A 19,100-nucleotide genomic window follows, 5' to 3' on the forward strand; every position below is an offset into this window, starting at 1 on the left:
AGGAGACCTCAGGCTCTAGCTTGGCATTTCCCCAGAGACTTTCCTCTATACTTCTCCAGAGATAAACCACAAAGACCCGTGAGGGAGCAGGATGCTGGCTGGAGGAGAACTGGTATGGCAAAGCTGGACAGTGCTTATCATGGTGGCAATGACTGAAAGTTATCATTCAGTTCCCCTAGCCAACATTTCAGAATGGGCCCCCTTACCTACAAAATAACAGCATAGGTGACAATTCAGCCTCAGTTCATTGATAGAGGAACCTCTCAGGTGAGGAAATTCCTTCTACCAATACAGATATGAACCTTTTCAGAGAACTGCCCAGAGTACTGAGATAGTAAGTGACTTGTCTAGAATCACTTTCTCGGTTTAAGTCAGAAGCAAGACACGAACCCAGGCCTCCCTAATCTAATTTTCCATTTGGGAGATGGAACATCTTGTGTGAGGAATCACAGAGATCACTGGATAGAAATGTATATGGGGGAATAAGGTGTGTGTTTGTCCTTCATTGCCAAAGAAGACCATGTCATCAGAGAAATAATGACATGACTTGTACTTGACTTTGTTTTGGGTGAAGAAGGGCTGTGCAGGTCACCAGCCTCACTTCTCCTCCATCTGAATCCAGTGACCAGATATTCATCAGGATGACTGGAGATGACCCAGGATGAGGCAACTGGGGTTAAGTGACTTGCCCAAGGTCACACAGCTAGTGAGTAGAAGGTATAAGAAGACTAGACAATAGGAGACTGGAACATGAAGGGAGTTTATTTGTTTGTTTCTTATACTGTCTAAAATTGCCTCTCTACCACTTTCATCCATTGCTCCTAATTCTACCCTCTGGGGACAATGAAACCTCTTTCTACTCAGCAGATAGGATTAGAGATGGAGCCAAAGCCATGTGAGGTCCACCATGTAAGATCCACCATGTTAGGTCCAGCGCAACAAACATTGAGGCACTGGGGTGGGGTGGGGGTCAGGGAATGGTAACTGATCTATCCAGATTTAAATAGTGAGTCCCCCAAGGTTACTGATTAGACTGTGATTGGAAATCTGTTCTTTTTTATTTTTGTATGCTCAGCCCTAGCATGGTGTTCTGTATGTCATCGTTGCCTAATAAATATTTATTTACCTAAGTTGAAAGTTATTAGAATTTGAGGATTAAGGCAATTAACTTTCTGATCAGAACAGTTTATCCATGAGTGAGACTGGTAGCCCAGGACAAAATAATGGAGGTCAGATTGTTTCCGTTCTTTCAGAGCTCTCCCTTTTTCTTTTTCAATGTTACTTCCTCAGATGCTGATAGCACATTAATGAGCTGCCTTCTTCTAGGTAACATTCTATATTTCTATTCTCACCAGAGCCTTCAATTCCTTAACCCAGATGTTTGTCACCCAGGAACTTGTTTGTTTAATATTTGTTAACTGTATTTCAATATAATTGGTGTCCTTTTTAAGTCAATGTGTTTTTATTTTGTGGATGTAAAAACTTTATTCTGAGAAAGAGACTAGGGAGACCATGAGGCCATGAACTCCCCCCCAAAAATAAAACTAGCCACTGGACTAGTCAAGTCCCTCCCAGCTCCAGACCTGTGTCTCTGAAGATCTATCTTCCAGTCCTGAGAAGAAAGCGGATAGCCTGAAGATGGACACTCCATCACTAGTTGCTGTGGAGTGCTATAGTCATGTCTGACACTTTGTGATCCAATGGACCATAGCATGCCAATACTGCCCATGGGATTTTCTTGGAAAAAATACTAGAGTGGTTGGCCATTTCCTTCTCCAGTGGATTGATACAAACAGAAGTTAAGTAACTTGCCCAGGGTCACATAGCTAATCAGTGTCTGGAGTTGGCTTTGAATTCAAGCTTTCCTGATTGTAGACCCAGCACTCTATCCACTGGACCATCTAGTTCCCTCCATATCTCCACTTACAGGAAGGTAAAAATTGAGACTTTTTACTCACTGTTTTCAAAGAAAAATGCTCACAGGAATGTGAAATTGAGTCTTTTTATATGTTGTTTTTCAAGAAAAAATGCTTATAGGAATGTAAAATTGAGTCTTTTTATTCATTGTTTTCCAAGAAAAAACACATACACACACACACACACACACACACACACACACACACACAGAGAAAAGATGCTTGAACTTGGCTTATGCAATAGCTCTTCATTCCTGGGGCCCAATAAACATTTCACTGCGATCAGAAGAATCACAGAATGTTAAGAGCTGGAAAAGACCTTAGCAATTATCTTGTTGGGCCCCTCGTCTTACATTTCCTCCCTTTCTTTTTTCTTCTCGTCTCTTAAACATTTGTTTTTATGAGGGAGAACAAGATCCAGTCCCTTTGAGTCTGTTTGGCCAGGGTAGAGAATGCCAATGAAGCACTCCAGCCAAAGTCTTTCATCCAGTGGAGTTTGGAGGCTTATGCTGTGACTGTGAGACTGTGAAGTCCTCAGCTCAAGGGGGTTCCAAGGGATCCCCTGGGCCAAAAGTTCTCACTTGGACCATGAACTTTCTAGGGACTTGACCCTTCAACTGCAGAGTCTTCAGCTACCTACTGCAAGGAAAGTTCAGTTTCTACAGGGAGGGAGCAGTTTGAGCCTAAACGCCCTGACTTAGGAGTGATCACACAATTGTATCAGCAGCTCTACGTGATGGGGACAGAATGGAAAGTCAGATTGCTGGTGGGAGGAAGCCAAGGTATGTGACCTCTCAGTAGGGTCAGAGTATGCCATCACCATGACCCCAATCCAGTCCCCTGTGGGGACCACACATAAAGCAAGGGGAGGCCCAGAATCAGAGCCCTCAATCCATGATGGGGAAAGGAGATGGGAAAGGCACTGTAGCCTTGGCCTCCTTCGTGGGTGGGCATCAACATTCCATCTCCAAAAGTTGCATTTCCAAGTGAGGCTAAGAAAGGGTGATCTCAAAAGGGAATCCCTGCTCCACATCCCTGTGTAAGGCAGCCTGAAATCTGGAGAAAACTCTTGTTGGGGATGGAAATAATCCTCTCATCACAGGATCCTAAATTTAGAGCTAGAAGGGACCTCAGAAGTAATCAAGTCCAACCCCACCCTTATTTTACAGATAAGGAAACTGAGACCCAAAGAGATTTAATGAGCTGTCCTTACATAACTAGTAAGCATAGAACCCAGGTCCTCCTGATTCCAAGTCCAATACCCTAACCACTATACTATGTGCTGCCCCATATCATATTATTACCTTATTACACAGACTCCCTGACTTCAGATGTTTATAAAGGTCACTCATGAACACTTACTGGGGTTTTTGTTTGTAATACTTGTTGTTAATGGGAGTGAGTGGGAGGCTGTTTGGTAGCTATAAAAGGCCATAACAGACTTGGAATAGAGGGTCATTATCACTTAATTCCCACCCATGTCTCAGCCTCAATTTTCCTCAGCAGTAAAATGGGATAATAATGCTTTCCTTTAATGACACCGCCACATTTCCATGAAATGAAAGTTCCTGATTTTAATACCAACATTCTCTCAGGGATGCTGTATGGCAATGAGTCCACAAGGCACCAGATTCACTGGAGACCTGAAATGAAGACTTACTCACAGAGCAATGGAGAAGAATATGGTTGACATCAGCCGCAACATGGCAGAATGGAGAGGGCATTGAACATGGAGTCAGAAAGCTCCAGATTCAGACACTTGCTATCTAGGTGTTCAGAAGCAAATCACTTAACCTCACCATGCCTCAGTTTCCTTTTCTGTAAAATGAAGGGGCTGGACTCAAGGTCCTCTGAATTTCCTTACAACTCTCACCCTATAATCTTTAGACTAACTATAATTGAGGAATTACACAGGAGAAATATCTGGGAAAGCATTAGGTAGGTTAGAAAAGAAAAAAAAAGTTGGATGGGCCACATTCTAAAGTCAGAAACAACAGATGGGCACTCTTTCTGTCCCTTTAGAATTTAGGCAAAATTGAGAGACTTCATGAAAGGCTCCCAGCCCATTGGATGAATCCCTTATGGGGAATTTATGTGAGGGCTTGGGTGAGAATCCCATAGGATGGGCAGCCCTAGAGGGGTGCTATCTATATCACTGGAGGGAATACCTATCATTGGAGAGAATTTCTAAGATCAGAGAACCATTGGCTTATTGGCAAGAGTTATAATTGCAGTACCTCCTTCATAGCACTGTGAAGCAGAGAAAATCTGCTGCTTATTTCCTATTCATTTTGGTTTCCAAGGAAACCCATCTTCAGTCTTCCACAATGAAATGTTATACTCACGTGAACAAGAGTCATTTTTGCTAATCTATTGCTCCAATAGTCAATCCTGGGCAACAAGGAATCTACAAACAAAGACATCACTCTTCTCAGATAAAAATGGCGCTCTCCACCTCCCCCCATCAGTAGCTCATGCACTCAGAATTGTTTGCCCAGAAGTAGAGGGGACAGAGAGGTAGAACAATGGATGACTGCTAGACCTGGAGTCAGGAAGACCTGAGTTCAGATCTAGCCTCAGACACTTACTAATTATAACTATTTAACATCTCACAGCCTTGGTTTCTTCATTTGTTAAATGGGGATAATAATGCCTGTTAGTAACCATCTTATAAAGTAGCAATGAGGCTCAAATGAGACGTTACCCATGTATTTTTGCTCACTTCAGAATACTATGTAAATGTTACAAATTATCCTTAGCCATTGCATTCCATTTTCCCTTTCACACAAGTCTTTCTCCGGTGCTTCTAAATATCTATGACTTCCTCAGGATAGGCTCTACAACCAGGAATACAGAGTGCAGCCTTCCTTTAGCTCTCTAGGACTCAGGGCGCTCCTTCTAAGACAAAACATTTGGACTAGATGATTTTTAAGGCCCTTTCAAGCTCTGAATGTTGGCATCCAAAGAGCTTGACTCTTCTACACCTTAATAGAAGCTTCTTCATAGTACTCCCCTATGCTCCCATAGCACTAACCAGGGCCATTGTGAGACAACATTCTATGGAGCCAATCTGGGTCAGTTTGAGTTAACTTTGCCTCTGCATGGATGGATCTGGGACCCAGCTGTGGGCCCTTTGGGCAAGGAGTATATACAAAAAGTTTTCAGACCTTTATGGCCAGGCACTCCTGAGGCCCCAGGGAATTTCCTTGATAGCTCCTTTTAATCTCCAGGCTAGTGACTTTTACATTCCTGGGGAGGTATTGCTTTCACCTGGAGATTTGGGGATATGTTTTATTAACATAATTGTTTGCCTAACCTTCATTCTCTAAATAATCTTTTGCATCAGACACAAAACCAGGACCAGGATAAATCTCCATACCACATTGAGGAATCATGTGAAAGAAGGGCTTGATTTGAGACTTGTGTGGCTAGGGTGAGACATTGGGACTGACCTTCCAAAGTTTCCCAGGGAGAGGAAGATGTGAAGCCGTGCTTTCTGGAAGTAGCCAGCCCAACAGGAAGCTCTTGGGTACCACTGCCTGAAGAAACACAGGAAAGGGAGTTTGCCAGCCATCAGGACAACACAACCTCCCACATGCCTCTCCCCACTCCCCCACCAGGACCAGATCAGGAGTCAGTACAGAGCATGTTCACAAAAGGAAAAGAAAAATCCAACTTTATTCCCCATGCCCCTAAAGGAACCTTTAACTTAATAGTCCTTGACAACAAAGCAGTGTTAGCATAGGATAACTTGGAAGCAAACTCTCCCCAGCTGGTGGAAAATGTGTTTGCTTAAGCCCAGGCCCTGAAGCGGCAAAAGTATCCAGTTACTTTCAGGGTCTATGGCAAAGCAGGGAGTAGGGAGAGAAGGAGGATAAAATTAGGAGGTGACTGAATGGCCCCTTTCTTTTTGGTGAAGGAGAACATGAAAAGAAACAAATTCTTCCAGAGATGTGGTCATAAAAATGGAGCAATGCCAATAGGATGCCGTAGAAAGAACAAAGGTGTAGTGTGGGAGAGCCTAGTTACAAATCCTGACTCTATCACTTATGACCTGAGTGACCCTGGGTAAGTCACTTGACTTCTCAGTTTTTTTACTCATGACCTGTGTGATCTTAGTTAAGTCACTTGACTTCTTAGTTTCCTCATCTATAAAATGTAGCAGTCAAACTAGATGATCTCCAAGAAACCTACAGAACTAAATGTCACAAAAATCACAGAATCTGAGAGTTTCCAGGGTAAGGGGAGCAAGAGAAAAGATACTTCCAACCCATAACTAAAGGAATGCTCATTCTGTCTTATCTGACAACAAGTCATCTAGTCCCTGCTTAAAGATCCCAAAGAATAGGGAAGCTGTCATGGCTCTGGGCAGCTCATTCCACTTCAAGATGGTTCAAATTGTTAGGAAGTTTTTCCTGACATCAAATTTAAATATTCCTCCCTGCCACTTACCCCGTTGTTTCTAGTTCAGCCTTCTGATCCCAGCGCAAAGAAATCCCATCCTTCTGCTATAGGATGACCCTTCAGATACTCAAAAATAGCCCCTATGGTCCCTTCAACCCCTCATCCAATGTTCTCTTATCTAGGATAAACATTCCCAGTTATTTCAGTATCAAAGCATTCCACAATTCCAATGCCCTTCCTAGGGATACTCTTCTGGTTTATCAATATCTCTCTTAAAATAGGATTGGAATTTAAGAATTCCTTGAAGGACCAAGCTATGTCCATTGATGCAATACCTTTGCACCTAGGAGACACAGGATGAAAATGTTTATTTCAAAGTAAAATTATAATATATCTTCTTAATTATTTGTATTTAAAACTCATTTACACAGATAAGAAAAAAATTCTTAACTAATTGAAGTTCCAGGTTAAACCATGGTCTCTGGAACTGAAGACAATACTCCAGAGGTGATTGAATGAGGACAGACAACAGCAGGACTGTTCCTCCCTGTTCCTAGAAGCTAAGCCTCTCTCAGTGATTCCTTTTAGCTTCTTAGGTTGCTTGTTCCTTCATATTGCTGCTTCAGATTGAGCCTGCAGTCCCCCCAGACCCCAAGATCATTTTCAGGAAAACTATGGTCTATTCATGCTTCCTTGTGAAGTTAAGCTGCTGCCTTTGTGTTGTTATTGTTGGTACCCAAGTTCAAGAATTTACATTCATCCTTTTTAATTTCATCATGTTAAATTTAGCCTACGCTTCCAGCCTGTTAACATCCTTTTGGGTCCCAGCATCCCCTGTTAACTGCCCTTCCCAGCTTTGTATCCCCTGCACACGTGATGAGCCTGTTATCTATGCCTTTGTCCAAATTGCTGAAGAAAAAAGATTAAATTTATTATGATATGATGTCCTAGCCAAACTCTGGAGTGTCAGTCCAGTGGGTCATACGGAAAGACTTTTGACTTCACCACCAAGAGTTAACCGTCCCTGCTGAGAAAGGACTGCTCCTCAGTTTGCCATAGCTTTCCTCCTATTCAGGTAATTTCTTCCCTTCCTTCACACAGAAGTTCTCAGGCACCACCTTCTATTTTGGGGCTACCCCAAGATTCAGGAAAGGGGCCTGAGAATCATCTTTAAATAGCCTGGTTGGGGAATAGATCAGAAGAAATCCTCCTCTGGAAAATGGAGAATGGTGAGGGAATCAGATGATGGTCATTTGTATTTTTAACCCAGGAAGATGAGGGGAAAATCCAATTTTAATCAGCCCAATTAGAGTCTAGACAGAGCTGCTGGGAGCTTAGAAGTAAATGTCCTGGAAACAGGAATGAATCAGGGATAGAGGACAGATTAACTTGGAACAAAACTGGAAGTCTTTCACACTTCAAAGCCTCCTGTTGATTTCCTTTCACAGAATGAGTTAAGTTCACCAGTGAGCCTAAGCAATGGTTGAATTACTAGAGAAAACCCATGGTGGGGGCAAGGGGGGATTAAGCCTAGCAAGACATACCTAGGGCATAGCTCATATGGAACACATGTTGAGTCAGCAGGGACCTCAAGGACATGATTTCAGAGACGTTGCTGGAAGACAGTCTAATCTCATATCTCCACCCTACTGAAATGAACACGATCATGGATGGTTGCTAAGGCTCTACGTTTCCAAGAGTCCTTTATTAGTAGCGAATGCATGGAGGGGAAATAGTATAGTAAGCCATTATCAACCATGAACACCTTAGCATGAATTAGTTTTGTCTATTTTTGTTTTTGTTTTGTTTTATTCAGAATATTAGGAGCTGAGTAAATAAGCTAGAGGTGGGAAGAGAAAAGCCTCGAGTGTGGGACTGCCTATGGAGAAGGGATCAGGATCAATCAATCACAAGCATTTCTTAAAGCTTTCTATACTAAATCTCAGGGATATAAAGAAAAGGCAAAGGTAGAGGAATAGCAGCACTTGCATCCTGTAAGATCCAATCAGCCTGTTTGATTGGAGGACAGAGTCATGAACTAAGGAGGGAGCTCAAGCCATCTCTCCATTTCCTACCTGGCTTCACTCTTTCGGACTTCTGTATTATGGTGGAGGTTGGGAATAGGTAGAGAGGAAAAGGTGCCTTCCCTTATCCTGGCTTTTCAACCTCCATTTGTATATTGTCTTCCTCCATTAGACTGTAAGATCCTTGAAGGCAGGGGCTGTCTTTCTTTTTCATCTTTGTATACCCAGTACTTAGCACCATGTCTGGCACTTAATAATTGCTTGTTGATTGGCTTACTAATACCATTGGGGCACCCTGGAATACAGAAGTTCAGAGAAGGGAGAGAGTAGAGAAAGGGGAGGGTGAGAAAGTTGCCAGACAAACTTCATAAATTTCAGTTTGGTGAAGGAGCTGGAGAACCAAATTTACATACGTATGCAATGTGTTTAGATCTGTCTATAGATAAAGAGTTTTACTATGTGCCAGGCTCTGCTCTAAGTGCCTGAAGATATAAATAAGTGCAAACAAGACAGCCCATGCCCTCCTTGAGGAGGGCATACTGGAAAGGGTTGCAACTTGAAAGGGAGAGTTAGAGGGTGCCTATAGGCACCATGGTGAAAAGATTGCAGGACGTGCCAGGGAAGCCTCGTTCTCAGGATGGCAAGACAAAAGGTTCACCTAACAGAAGTGGGGAGCCAGTATGGGGTTCTATGTTTCAGAAGGGATAGAGATGGCAAAGAGACTGGAAGAAGGGTGCTTATTCATTTCCTTGGGGCCCCATATTTTCCCCAGAGTAAGTAAAGGGGACCTCAGTCCTACTCTGATGTCTTCATGTCCAGTGTGGAGGTTACCCCGAGTTCTTAAAGTCTATGCCAGAGAAGCATGAGCCAGCCTGGCAACGTTTATCAAGCTGGAAAGAATAGCATGAGTCTGAGGCTGGACTCTTGCCTGAGGACCAGTCTTGCTAGGTTCAGAGGCTCACTGGCAAATTTGCTATAGGGTGATATATTTTTCTGCCATCAAAATTGAAAAATATAGTGTAAGTGCCAGAAAGTGAGGGTTTTTCTGGGGTGAAAGGGGGAGAAAGGAGGAACAGCTGCTTCCAGAGCTCCAAGGAGATACAGATGCCTATTATTTTAAGAGAAGTTGGAGCTGACCTTTGGGCTGGTGTTTAGTGCAGTGGTTGTTTCCAGACTGGCCTGGAGTAGATAGTAAGCTGCCATTTTTGATGATCAGGCAGCCCAGTGTTTAAAAAGCTGGTCAGCGGTGCGACTAGAGAGTGATATGCTGTAAGAGTGACCTCTATGAATGTGAGAATGAGGGAGTAGGCACAACATTAAGGCAAATAAACAATTGAAGTTATCAGCAAGGGGGAGGATGGGACGGAGAATGGAGTGTAAGTCGGTTATGACACAGAGGTATCACTGAAGCACAGCAAGAAAGCTCTGTGACATCTGATTAAAATCTGGATCATTGAAACCAGCCTATATACATGCGACCAGCTGCTCTGGGCCCACGTGGAATCACCGCCCATGTCTCAATCCCACCCTCTTCCAAATCATGCCGCACCTGGATGACTGAAGGTCAGTTACTCCCAATGGACCCATATTTTAGCAAATGGGGAGCAAAGATTTGTCAGAGCTTGGAATAAATTCATCCAGCTCATTTCTCCCCTTGACCCTGAGAGGTTTTTAGGGAAGGATTCAGTTCCAAACAGCCCCATGGTGCCACTCCAGAGAGTCCGCCCTTTGGCTGAACAAGTTACAAAACTCCCCATTTTCTCCCATTGTCTCAGAGTGTGCCTGGAAGAAATTTACAGGAATTTCTTCCATATGTACATTCCACATGCATTGTCTTGCCAGCAAACAGACCCACAGACCCAGGCCATCTTTCCAAACAATATTTGTCTATTTCTATCTAATGACACCCACCCCCTCCCTTTGCCCACATTGATCTTTCATTTCTCCTTTTCCCAATACTTTAATTGTTGGTAGTGATTTGGGGAACTTATGAATTCCACAGGAATCCCAGAAGGATGTAAAAATGCAGAGACAGACTGTAGCACCTCAAAAGAAATCACCCATGAAAAACTAAGCTAATCATCCAAGGTTTCATGAAAAAAAATTGAGTTGACAAACAGCATTCAATGATGAGGGTCTCAAATGACAAAAAAATAATGCACCATTTAATTTGTGAATCAACAACAGCCTTGGATTTACCGAAATTGTCCTTTGGGGGAAGCAAACCATTGTCACAATACAGGAATTGGTTAACATTTCTTAGCTGTCAATTCACTGGGTTCATTGTTGCATGCAAGTTACTCCATTCTGTTTATACAATTCTAAAATTCAGAAGCCTAAACAAAGACTCCTGAAGCGCTCTCTCTCTCTCTCTCTCTCTCTCTCTCTCTCTCTCTGTCTTCTCTGAGTCTCTCTGACTGTCTTCGTGTGTCTGTCTCTGTCTTTGTGTCTGTGTGTCTCTGTCTGTCTCTCTCCCTGTAGAGGAAGGAGGGTGGGATGAAGTGCAGATCAATGTAGGTGAAAGTCCACTGGGGTTCCATTGTTCTATGCCTGTTCCATCACTATCCAGAACCCAAGTCCTCCATCTCCAAAACAGCACCCAGTCCACTCTGCCTCTCCCCTCTCTGGTTGAGGTGTCCTATACATTCATATTCTAATTTATATCATATTATTTTATACAATATCATATTTTTAATATATTTTTGTTTATATATAAAATGTATACATTTATATGTTTTAAATGTATTGCTTATATTTGTGTAATACATACATTATTTCATAATCCTTCCTGTCTCCTCAGTAGAGGGCAGGAACTGGACCACTTTTTAATGCTTGTGTCCCTCAAATCAAGAGCAGCACCTTGAAAGCAGTAACCATAAGTATTTGTTGTAGTGAATGATGACACCAAGAATCCGCATTTCACGTGTGAGGGATTACATGATGATCTCCAAGTTTCAGTTGCTCATTTCCATGAGACAGTCTCAGGGAGTAGAAAGAGGGGACATGAGCTTGATTCCTGGCTCCAGTGCTTACTAGCTTATGTTGAGAAAATCATGTAACTTCACTGAGCCTCAGCTTCCCCTTCTATAAAATGGCTATAATCCTAACACCTACCTCATTGTCCTGGGTAACTGGGTGGCTTAGTGGATAGATTGTTGGACCTGGAGTCAAAGGACCTGGCCTCAGACACTTACAAGCCGTGTGAACCTGAGTAAGTCACTTAACCCTGTTTGCCTCAGTTTCCTCAACTGTAAAATGAGTTGGAGAAGGAAATGGCAAACTACTCCAGTATCTCTGCCATGAAAACCCCAAATGGGGTCACGAAGAGGCAGACATGACTGAAACAACTGACCAGCACAACCTCACTAGGCTGGTGAGACTCAATTGAGACAATGTATGTAAAGTATTTTGCAAAGTGATAGAGTGAGTAATAATATTGCCAGCCACACTAATCAATCACTAGGGGAAAGTCCCCTGCTGGTGGTACTTGGGGAGCAGATGAGGAAAAGGAGAACCTGCCTCCACAGAGTCCCAAGAGAACATCCAGAAGCAGTGGGGTATAATAATGGGGCACCAGACTTAGAATTAGGAAGCCTTGGCTCCGGAATCAAATCTTGCCTTACCTCCTCTTACCATCTATGTGGCCTTGGCTGTATCCCTTAATCCCTATGCCTCAGTTTCTCCCTTCATAAAACAGGGAGGTTAGACTCCATGGACTCTAAAATCCCTTACTACAGCTCTGCGTATATTATGTTATGAAAACTCCCCAAACACCCATGAAGGAGTGGCTGAAAGAAAGAATGATGGGAAGACCTGCCATGTACATGCAGGACATTTGGGGTGGGGAACCAAGGCATGTTAGTGTCAGGAACTCCCTCTGGTACCCATTGCTTCTGCTGACTGTAACAAATAGTCATAGAGAATTGCCTGGGACAACTAAGAGATTAAGTGCTTTGCTCACAGGTAGCAAATTTGAGCCAAAGGCATCATTTGAACTCAGGTCTTGCTGACTTTCAGGTCAGCCTTCTATCCCTTCTGCCAAACTGCTTTTCATGAGCCTATGCCCACTCCTCTAATTGTTGCCCTTCAATGTCTCTGACACTGGTCCTCCAAACACCCAGGAAAACCAGTTCCTTCAAAGGCTTCTCAGCTCCAGAAACTAGAACCTAAGCCTAGAATCAAGAGAATGGGAAGGGGAGGAAGGGGAGAATCAAGCAGAGGGTTTTAGGAGTCACTCTTGTACTCCTGTAAAATCATAAAGGGAAAACCAGAACATTTCAGTTCTTAATTTAGTCTTTTTCAGGTTCTCAAATCATCCCTAGAACCATTTTTGAGATGCGTCTCCTTTCACACTAGATAGTTTTAAATGTGCAGCTTGGCAAGAAGCTATTGAATGCTGTGGTCGCCTGTTTCTGTAGTTAGTGAGTTCCCTATCACCTGGAAGCATCCAAGCATCGACTGGGTGGCCAACTCACAAACTGCACCAATTATTAGATTCTAATTGTAACTGATTTATGGAGCCAGTTCCCTTCCATTGAAAAAGGAATGTGAAAATATGATCTTTCCCTTCAAATAAGTTCATTTCTCATACATCTTTTTTTTTTTTTTTGCTTTTTTCGGTGGTACTGTAACCACTAAAGCACAAATACTGTGAAAAGGCACTACAGATGGTACAGCCAGATAGAAAGAGGTGGTATCATAAAAAGTCAAATGACTTGGATCCTGATTCTGACACTCAATGGGTGTGACCATGAGCAAGCACCCTCTCTGAGCTTCAGTTTTCTCATTTGGAAAAGGTGCATCTTCCATACTTATACTACCTAACTCTTCTGGTAGATACAAGAAAAGTAGTCTATTAATTGAAAATTGGTAACTTTTTCTATGTTACAAAGGAAATTTCAATTCTGGGGGGAGGAGGGTTGATCTTTCCAGAAATTACTATGATGAAAGAAATCAATAAAACCTTTTTAAAGTTGTAGAGCAATGATATATATATATATACATATGTATATATATATATATAACATATATCATATAATATGTAATAAATAAAATATATAAAATATTTATTTTTCCATAGGAGCTATAAGTCTTTCTATCTCCCTTCTTGTTCCTCCAGTCAATCAGCCACTGACAGTCGGAGAATCCAATGAGCGTTCTCTCCTTAAATCCAAGTAAATCTTTGAATCATAGTGCCCAGAAGAGGGGAGCAAGGGCTAACAGATTTTCCCAGGACCAGAAGTACTGAAAGAACACCAGAGTGGTTTTCCAAGGACATCTGGATTGCATCCAGAATTCAAAGCGGCAATGGTGAAGAGGAAAGAACCCAAGGCCAAGGGGTCAGTAGGCCCAAATTCCAGTTCAGAATCTACCTCTCACAAAACTTCCTTATTTTCTCTGTGCCTCAGCTATGAAATGGGGGGAATAATACCTTCCCTACTTAACATCTCTGGGTCATTGTGACAGGCCAACAAAATGTCCGTGTAAGAATCTAAAAAGCATAAAGCTCTGGAGAAATGCTAGACTTTGTAATTATAAGCACCTGCCTGATCACTAATGCTTTCCTCCTGGGAATGTCTTCTTGAGAAGAAAGTCTATGACTACCCAATTCATTTCCTGTAAACCTTCTTCTGTCAAAAAGTGCTCCCCAAACATTGTTCCCAGATACAGAACAACACAGTAGAAAACCCCTACCAGTTATCCTTGGAGAGTTAACTAGAAGGTGGACTCCTGAGTGCCATGAGATGAACGCCCACGCAATACCAACTTGGCATCAGAGAGAAGCAGTACAGTCTAGAGGATAAGGGCAATTTGGCACTGGTCCTCACAACAACCTGGTGAGGTAGCTGCTACTCTTATCCCCATTTTACAGATAAGAAAACTGAGGCAGAGGGAAGTTTAGTGATTGGCCACAGTTAACAAGCAGCAAAGTCAGGATCTGTGCCTGGCCCCTCTGCCTCCAAGGCACTGTTCGGTCCACTACACCACATGGTTCTCCTTTCCTTTAGTTTGATTCCTCCTATACACTTACATTCTGATTTCTATGATATTCTTTTGTATGTGTCTCATTCCTCTTTCTTCCTTATGTCCCAAGAGAATGAAAATTCCTCAAGGTGATTTTCATGTTTCTCCCTTCAGCATCTAAAATTCTGCCTAGCACAGTCAGTTTCCTTATCTATAAAATGAGGGTGTTGGAGTAGGAGACTAATGGTCACCGGCTAGTTAGTAACAGAGGCTAGATTGGACCCCAGCCTCACCTCACCCTGGGCCCTCCAACTCCCAACCTAGTCCTCTTTCCTCTGCTCCACTCTCACTGAACTCCAGCCCAGTGCTAAACCAAACACAAGAGGCGCCTGCTCCAATGCATTTGCCTGGAATGATTTCCAGACCCTCAGAATGCGAGGTCATGGCCATTACCGTGAAAACAAGCCATCCAACCATCGGCGCTCCCACTGCTCCCTTTTCGGACTCACTCCAGAAGTCAAGCAATATGCATGGCTGGTTTTTCCTCCTGAATGGAAGCAAAATTTCCGTCGCCGGCGCCTCCATCTGTCATGCCAGTAATCAGATCACAGCCACCATTGAAGCCCATCAATCAAAGCCAGCCCTCCCTACGCTTCCCAGACAAGGGGGTGAGAAATTAATTTGGTCGGTTAGAGATGAAATTAAAGAGATGCATCCGTTGGTGGGTTCTCAAAATCCCATCCGTCAGGAACAAAAATCTCGTCAACTGCAGCTATTAGCGGTTACCTTTCCAATCTCTCTGTGAGTCCAAGGCTCTGTGTATTTTGCATTAGGCAACTGAGAAAAGTTCCCAAGAAAACTGCAGAGATGGGACATAATAGGCGATAGTCATTGCTGCATAACTTAGCAGTGAAGATTCACTTCTAATAAGCTGTTGGCTTAAAATGTGTCGATTCAACACATTCAGAGAAGTCATGTTGGCCATGCTGAGAATGAGCTACTAACTGGTGCCCTTTCAGGAGCCCACAATCCTCTCCACCAAGGACTTCTCCCAATGCAAAACGATCACCTCTCATCCACCCATGTGGCATATGGTATTATTGACAGGGGGAGAGACAGGAGGATAAGATAAAAAATTAGTGCTCTGTCCATTTGCCTAAAGGATGAGTGTTTCCTTTTGAAGAACTAAGAAGTCCCTGAATGTTGGCATTGGAGTCAGGGGTCCTGAGTTCAAATTCTGTCACTTGCAGTGTGACCTTGAAGAGTACATCACTAAACTTCTCTCTGCCTTGTTTCCATGAATATAAAATAAGAGTATTGGACTTAATGATCTCCAAGGTCCCTTCTAACTCTCAATCTACGATTCTATGATCCTGCTCTCAGCATCCAACTCCCTCATTTTACATTTAAGAAAACTAAGGCCCAGAGGGAAAGTCAGCTGAGGAACTATACAATGGAGAACAGGGACACTTCATTCAGCGTTTGAGCCCCAGGCTTCAAAGTACAAGAGAGACTCAATCAGGGTCCAAGATCAGAGCCAAAAACATTTAGGTCCAAAGTCTTTCTGGACTCAGCCACTTTCTTCCTCAAAGAGGATCTAGGGAGCAGTACTGAACGACTTACAGGCCACTCATCTTCTTCTTCATTGACTATGTTTCTACTTTTGAAATGGTGGGGGGAAGGAAAGGGAGAGGTTCCAGCATTCCCTAACAGGCAAGGTCAGAACAATGGTTTGGAAAAGCCACAATGAGAAGTCAGGTAACATGAGTTTGCAGTAGGTTTGGTTAGCTCAATTCTGTGATATTTCTCCAGCACAGGGACCAGAATGAAGGAATGGGGATGGATGTTTGTGGCTACTGAGGACTCTGCCCTTCCCCCTGGAGAAGTCAGACAAAAGCCCTATTTTCTCTGCATTGGCTACTAGATGCACAGATTGAGCTGTAGAATCCCCCAAGTGATCCTATGCCCTTAAAAACACTTAAGTTAAGGTTCTCAAGCTCTTTGTGGCTGAGCAAGCTTCTCATGTGGTAGCTTTTATAAAAGTCAGAGAAGGGATGACTTGCCATGCCCTTAAGACAGGGAACCCATTTCCAAAACAACCATAAAATCAGGGCTGAAGGAAACACATAAAGATGGTGACTTGATATTTCCCAGGACCCAATCCTCTCTCCCTCCTCCCCTTCCAACCCAACATTCTTTATATCACCAGTCATGACGCTAGCATGAGATTCTATTTCCAGGTCACCTGTTGATTTGTCATGTGATCATGTATCAGTCACTTGACTGTAAAACATGATGGGGATGAAGCTCTGATTCCACTGATAGAGGGATGAGGAAACTCCCTCTGCTTTCCTAGCTATCTCCTCATTGTGCTACCAACACTGGCTCTCATCCTTCCCTTTCCTACGCCTCTTACTCTTCAGCTAAGTCTTGGAGTCCACCTCTGACTCTGTTCAATCAGCTTCTGCTTCGTCTTACCAAGAATGATGCAATGCCAATTTCCAACCATCTCCATACCAAGTGAGACTAATCTGACCTAGATTTGACTGTAGTCAAGAAGTATTATGAAGAACAAGCCAAGAAGCTGCTAGATTGAATGCAAAAACTCCCACTATCCCACCAACAACTTTCCAGCTCCCCCCTCTCCCATCCAAACTTAGACTATAAAAACCCCTTTAGAGCAGGTACTGTCTAGTTGCTTATATTTATATCCACAGTACTTAGTGTAGTCCCTGACACGTAGTTATCGGTGCCCTACCTAGGCTATTTGGGGGAGAAGATGGAACTAAAATTTCATCTCAAAAGCATGTAGTGGGATTTATGGGGCAAAACCTAGGAAAAAACTGCATCCCTTATCAATCCAAGGAATTACTATCACGAGAGGAAATGGAGATAAAGGCTCTTTCAGTTCCAGAAGAGCCAACTGGATGTTTGCCCAAACTCCAGAGAACTGGGGGGGGGTTTCTGTAGAGATGCTGCCAAATATTGGGAGAAAAGCTCCCATCTTTCCTCCAGACCACTGCCAAAAGAGAAGGTTGGAAGCAACCTTGCACTGCTGCTATTCAAGGCTTCTGAAAAGCTAAAACACTTTATAAATGATTTACTAATCCTATGTAGAAAGCACCAAATTCTCCTGAGTAGGATTAAAGCTCCTAGGATCACCAGATTTTGAGCTGGAAGAGAGATTTGCATTCATCCAGAATTCATTACGGTTTTCCATATGTCTTGGGCTTCTCAAAGCAGCCTATGTAGGAAAGAGTCAGAAGGGCATTTCATGAGTTCTGTACCTCCCCAATGGTTCCAAATGTCCATCGGTGGTCAAGGGCTAAACTAAAGTTTAAAATAGAAGTCTGGCTTTAAAAAAAACATCCATTTTACAGAGTGAGAAGACTATCAGGTTTGTAATCGGAGGACAGGTTCAGATCTGAAACTTGCTATTTCCCATGTGTCCTGGAACAAGTCATTTCACAGCTATCTATAGCAATGAGACAAGAAAAAACATTTGAGGGAATCAATCACCTTGAGCAAAGAAGAAATATTATTGTTTTTTTGTAGATGATGTGATGGCTTATTGAGAGAACCCTAGAGATTGCAACGAAAATTAATTGAAAATTATAACACTTCTGTGTAGAGGGTTCTCTATAGAACTGGGCTTGGAATCAGAAACACTCATTTTCCTGAGTTCAAATCTGGCTTCAGACACTTAATAGCTATGTGACCCTGGGTAAGTTACTTAACTCTGTTTGCCTCAGTTTCCTCATTTGTAAAATGAGCTAGAGAAGGAAATGGCAAACCGCTCCAGTATCTTTGCCAAGAAAACCTCAGATGGGATCACAAAGAGTCAGACAAGACTGAAATAACTCAATAAATACCAAACAACAATAATGTTTCTGTAACATGGAAGTATCTAAAAATAAACCCACAAGTATTCTTTTATATTACTGGTAAGTCATTTTTTACTTGTCTGGGCTTCAGTTTCCTTGACTGTAAAATGGATTGGGGAGAAAATTGGAGTGAATCATCTCTACAATCCATCATAGTACTCAGTCAGCAATCAAGGCCAGACAACTATCATATTTGTAAAGGGCTGGCAAAATGCCCCTACACCTAAAATATCGCTTCCATCAACCTGCTATGGTGCTGGAATTTAACCATAAATGATTTGTTCCTTTGGGTTAAAATTTTTCCATCTGTAGGAACTATTTAGTTAGAAATGAAAAATCTACCAGAAAGGCAAGGTGTTAAGTGATTATAAGTCTGTTAGAGCTTTAATTTAAAGTACATTTTTAGAAGGGCAGCTAAGTGGTACAATGGATTGAGCCCTGGCCTTGGAATCAGGAAGATCATCTTCATGAGTTCAAGTCTGACCTCAGACACTTACTAGTTGTATGACTGTTTGCCTCAGTTTCCTCATCTTTCAAATGAGCTGGAGAAGGAAATGACCAACTACTCCAGTAAAAGAAAACTCTCAAATAGGGTAATGAAGAGCATTAAATATCTGAAATTACTTAGCAACAACAAAATTATTAGATTGATTTCCAACAGCAGAGTTCAAAGTAGGACATAAGATGCCAATTTTTAATTGGAGATTAAAAAAAAAAGTAGGGGAGTAATGTGAGCACCATATACAGCCTAGAGAGAGAAGACCTCCATGGATAACACTATAAGGGATATTGGGAAACCAGGGAAAGCTCTGGGCTTGAAGTCAGAATGATCGTATAACTTCCATTCAAATCCCTGCTCAGCAAATTATCACAGAATCCTAGAGATAGAAGGGAAAGGGTATTAAGCA

The 19,100-nt window shown here is 42.5% G+C and overlaps 1 protein-coding gene across 5 annotated transcripts in view; it reads right to left on the minus strand.

Annotated features, from left to right (window-relative positions):
* The window catches only part of FBLN2 (fibulin 2), a 206,272-nt gene that overhangs the window by 153,333 nt on the left and 33,839 nt on the right, over positions 1-19,100 (minus strand). For 3 of the 5 annotated variants that reach the window (XM_072598243.1, XM_072598241.1, XM_072598245.1), the window contains 2 exons: positions 5,369-5,455; positions 4,262-4,323 (listed from right to left, as the gene is read on the minus strand). The exons of 1 other annotated variant lie outside the window; for it this stretch is intronic. The gene's annotated coding sequence lies outside the window, so the exon portion shown is untranslated. The remainder of the gene's footprint in view (positions 1-4,261; positions 4,324-5,368; positions 5,456-19,100) is intronic. One more of the 5 variants, XM_072598242.1, reaches the window with a different exon arrangement.

The sequence above is a fragment of the Notamacropus eugenii genome, chromosome 3 (genome assembly GCF_028372415.1).
Source record: "Notamacropus eugenii isolate mMacEug1 chromosome 3, mMacEug1.pri_v2, whole genome shotgun sequence".
NCBI classification, from domain to species: Eukaryota; Metazoa; Chordata; class Mammalia; order Diprotodontia; family Macropodidae; genus Notamacropus; species Notamacropus eugenii.